Below are 5,161 nucleotides of genomic sequence, written 5' to 3' on the forward strand. Positions count from 1 at the left end.
GCTACCCCGATCCAGCTCCACCTCATGGAGGACAGATTCCTGCTCCTATCTCTATCCTCTAGCATGTAGGCCCCTGCTCTAGTCTTTTTGTATTTCCTTATGCTTTGAACTTTGTCAGTTAAACTTCAACATTTTCCAACAAATTAGAATTGGTACTATGGAGATGGTGTCAGGGCTGGCTCTGGCCTTCCTGGTGCCATTGCAGTACCTCCAGGCCTGGTTCCAGTTCCCTGCAGAAGGGAACACCAGCCCATTTAAGGGCCAAAAAAAGGTTCCCATCAGCATGTTTGCCCAAATAATGGCTGTATCCTTGATAGTCATACTTAGCATTGGCTGCATTGAATCAGTCTCATAGGTTGCTTCCATTACTGAGTACATGCTGCTTTTCGTAACAGTTAAAGAACAGACAACAACTTTTAAGTAGCTTCCTTTCATGCAAAAGTAAGACAAGGTGGCCTTTCTCTCCCATGCCGACTGGGCAAAAAAATCTTGTTGTGTCAAGTAAATATGGCACTTTCACTCTCCATTTCCTGCTTTTCAGAAGTGTTGGTGAATTCAGTATTCTAGGAGGGCAGTTGATACCATCAGTCACCTTTACTCTGCATTAACCAAGTCTTTTGCCACTGAATAAGAGGACACACACAACCCCTATAGAAGAAGACCAACTGACAGATGAGGAAATAAACTAAATAATCTAACCTGTGGGTTGCATCTCCCATAAAAATAATGAAACAGAAACAATACATAAAGAAAACTCTCAGTAATCTTAATTAGCCTATCAGACAGAACCTTGCATTTTAGCATAATGCATTTCCCCCCAAACTTCCTGCACTATCTTCAGGTCATAGCAGTCTTTGAAGAAACCACAGTTAACATCAACAAGTCCAATGTAGTTGTGAGAACTTTGGTAATAGAAAGCCTCAATTTCAAATAATGAAGGAAGGACAATGCAGAAATGATCTAATGTTTTTATTACTTCATTGTTTGTATGATAATATATTTACTCAGCTGTATGTCTGTGTATGACTGTTGTTTTTCCCCTGGTGTGCAAAATACAAAATTATTCCCATTAATGCTTTTTCTTATGTATAATTGAAGTACAACAGACCTAAAGCAGAGCACAAGGGAAAAGCACTTTACAGATTATTTATTTCTCGTAAGAATGCTTTTGGTGAAGATGTGCTATTTTACCTATTTAACATGGTTTTTATCATTCAGGGGAGCCTGAATCAAAATTTGCATAACTGGGCCTTCCAGATTTATTTCAGAAGATCACAGGAGAAATTTGTGCGACAAGGATAGCCCTTCATGTAACATTTTCAATTCATGACAAAATGGAGCATAGAGCTATGCCTTGGTAGCACTGTTTTGGCAAACTTTCCTTCAAAAAATCCAGATCGAGAGGGACTCTGTGCCTTCTAGTGTCTAAACACATAGAGGAGAATTTACTGATTTTATTATACAGTTTCTTCTAATCAACATTTCATAGTGCAGCACTTGGGTTAACCTTCAAAGGATGTGGGATGAAGTGTCCTAGACCAAAAGGCAAATCTGTAGGAAACATTCCAATGGAGACTGGTCCACACTTCCATAAGCAATAGTTTCATTATGGCTTTAAGATAAACTATCCTGTTGGTGCCAAGTTAAGGGGTAGTAGAGCTTCTTTTACAAGGAAGCAAGGAGTTATAGAATTATTCAGACCAGAGTAACTTGATTTTCTCAGTAGCATCGATGTTTCCTCTGGCAAATCTCCCATCCAACTTCCAAACAGGCTTGACACTGCTTAACTGTCCTTTTTAGACATTCTAATAGGAGCCACTTCCCAGTCGGGCAGGAAGGGATCCTGTCCTTAGGGGAAGTAGTATGTACAGTAGAGGGTCTCATTTTGCCTGGGTTTCTTTACATTCATTCACACACATTCCACAGTCTGAGGATGGTTCATCTCTCTTACAGATGAGGTACAGCTTTTTCAGTGAAGTGCTCTGGTATCCAACGAATGAATAGCGAAATGCCTCATACTTCGTGAGCTGTCTAAAGAGGCCTTGACTTTTTTTAAATCTAAACAGAAATGCTTCACTTATCAGACTCACTGAAACTTCATTAACAGTGGAGCTTCTACCACAGACTGACAAAATCCCTTTGCTCTGACTTGGCAAAGGAAGTAGACTTCGATCACTTCTATATCCGTTACATCAGAGACCACCAGCTCAAGAAAACTTTCAAGTGTTTCCGGATCTACAATTCTCTCCTCAAAGGGATATAAAACTTCATGAGAGTATAAATCAGTGTAATCCTGTCTAGTCTGCTTTTTTATATCAGTGTACAATCTGCTGAACATGTCAACACACTGAAATGGAAACACAGGGTGATCCTTCAGTGATCAGAGTTACCAGATCTCACTTGGATCTGCTTGGGATTTAGACCCTAATCTTCCAAGGCAATAGTAAAATATTTAGGGAAGCATCCATTTCACACATCAGCACAAATAATATAACCAATCAAATCAGTTTACATAAGCAGATACTGTTGCTTAGGTGTACAGTCCAAGCTTTGCCACGATTAAATGTGTAAATGTATTTGCCCACTACTAAATCTTTTATACAACTCAAGAAGTAGGGCAGCTTTCTGAAAACTAACCATTTTGTAAAAGTTGGCATCTGTGCCAGAAACCAGCCAGCTTCCTACCAGTTTCAATACTTGCCTCTCGTACTTTCTGGGTTCCCACCATATTGTGGGCTATTCTGTTGCTGCCTGACAACTAAATTAGGAGCTGGCTCTTCCTGGTTGTCTGTAGGCAAGTCAATTAAGAATAAAATTTTATTTGAAGTGTTACAATTCTCACCTCTTCCTTCATGTGCCTCTTCTGCCATATGGATACCAACTGATACCATCATTTGTTTCACAGCCATCTTTGTGCATGTTTCCAGAGCTCTACAATCTACATTGCCTGTTTAGAGCAGATCCTCGGCCCTCTGCCCTGCCAGAGGTGAACAATAACATGGGCCCATAATTTATTAAAGGATTAGTCCTTACCTGAGCAGGCCTTCTACTAATTATTCAGAGCTCTGCTGAACTAAAAGTGTGCAGAAGCTCTCTAGCAATGCCAATCTGTCATCTACTGCATGCGCATTGGCCATCCTGTAAAACAAAACCAGTAAAAGCAGGACCTCCAGCTTCCCCTTTTGAAATAAACCTGATTCTTGATCCAATTTTCAATAGTTTTACTCAATTAAAACTCCACTGAAGTTATTTCTGCTCATACTGTTATAAATCAGAACAAAACCTAGCCCAACAGGTATATTAACTGTGTTCTTAAATTGCATCTTATTTCAGCTTCATTTTAATCAGTCATATTACGTAGAATACATTTTCCAGAAAACATCACTGCTAAATTCAGACTGTTGTCGTTCTTCTTGTTGTTGTTCTTTGTTAGTTTGGTTGCTTTTTTAAATCTTTTTTCCAGTCATGCATGGAAATGTTCCTTTAGTGCTGGACTGGGGAGGGTGCAGGGGGGCAGCCTGTTTTATTGAAAGCTAATGAGCACCATCTTGTGGGTAAAGATTTAATAAACCAGTGATATTCCAGACTGAATTCCTAAACTGTAGTATTTTGTGTTCAGACTGAACCAACTAGAGGACTGTATTAACTGGCTTTTATTCACCACCCAAAGTTGACATAAGCTGTTTACGTTTCTAGTAAAAAAGAGCAGTCATTAGTCTACTTACTCTATTAAACCAACTCAGTATTAGGTGCCTGATGGACAAACTAAGGGGAACAAACTACGTAAAAACAAAAACACAAAATCAAATCACTTGAACAGCATGTCATCCAATGTGATCAACTGAGCAATGCAATATTATGCAGAAAGGAAAGAGGAGGAAGGTTATATGCATAGATGGATTCAGGATCTTGAAAAGGGGGATGCAGGAGCAGTGCTACACTGGTGGGTGCACCCCACTTCCCAGCCTTCTCCCCCCACCCCAAGCAGGACAGGCAGACAACATGGGAGCAGCAGCTGAGGACTTGAAGTCACTGAATCAGATAAGAATCTCTCTCCCACCCCACCCTCTCTCGGCACCCCCTCCCTTTCCCTTCATGCACTATACATCAGGGATAACTTCACTGGAGTTTTACTTGAGTGAAACTATTGAAAAGCAGATCAGAATCGAGTGGCACCTCCCTTCTCTCCCCTCCTCAGTGCAGGAAGGGAGGATTCCTGCCCCACTCCAGTCAGGGCTGCAGGGAGTGTCATTTCAGGGAAGTGGGCTCAGGTGGGGACAGCAATGGCAGGTTTCCCCTCCCCGTGCCACTCCCAGTCTGGCAGGGAACACCCAGGGAACCAGACACAGCAGGGGGAATTCACCTGCCACTGCAGATGCCACGTATCCTTATCTGGAGCAGGGCAGGAGTGGTTCCAAGTGGTTCTCTATGCCCCTGGGCCAGCTGGAGACAGAGGTGGCGGCAGGTGGGCCTTCCCTTCCTGCATCCAGAGGCATAAGTAGAGAATGGGAGAGCAGGGAAAATGATGCTGAACATGAAGGGAAAGGAAGTGGGTTCCAAAAAAGAGGGGGGATTATCATGCAATTCAAGAACTTAAAAAGAGTTCCCAGCTGAGATGCACTGTAGAAAAGGGGTGCAACTGTGCAACTGCACCCCCACCCATCCTCCAACACCTACAGATTTTCCTTTGGTTATGTGTAATCCCAAACTAAAATTTGACACAATTAGTGTTGGCAGTTAGAACCAATGTACATTAGGCATGCTACGCATGGGACAGAGAAGCTTCTGCATCCTGATCATGCTTAGGTGAGAGCTGTGCACCAAGCTAAGCTGCTCAGGCTTGATCAGTTAGGGAACAGCTAAGTCAAACAGAGTCAAACCCTTAAGGATTCAAGCATGTCAAGGATTAAGCAGCAAATGAGCAAGGTTTTTACGGATCCCATTTTAGACTCAGTTCCCTAAAGTCTGCCTAAGTTCCCCTTTGGGTGTAGCAACTAAATCAGGCAATAGATAGTACCTGATAAAGGTATACCATGTGTTTTATATGACAAATCTCATAAAATCTGGTATGTGAGAATGCTTAAGTGGGGGGGGGGGGGGTTTTTTTTAAGGGATTTAATTGTCCCTTTGTCAGGGGGGTGTTTTGGGGGGCCGGGGGAGA

Source organism: Gavialis gangeticus, unplaced genomic scaffold, assembly GCF_001723915.1.
Source record: "Gavialis gangeticus isolate Ggan-Ray unplaced genomic scaffold, GavGan_comp1, whole genome shotgun sequence".
NCBI classification, from domain to species: domain Eukaryota; kingdom Metazoa; phylum Chordata; order Crocodylia; family Gavialidae; genus Gavialis; species Gavialis gangeticus.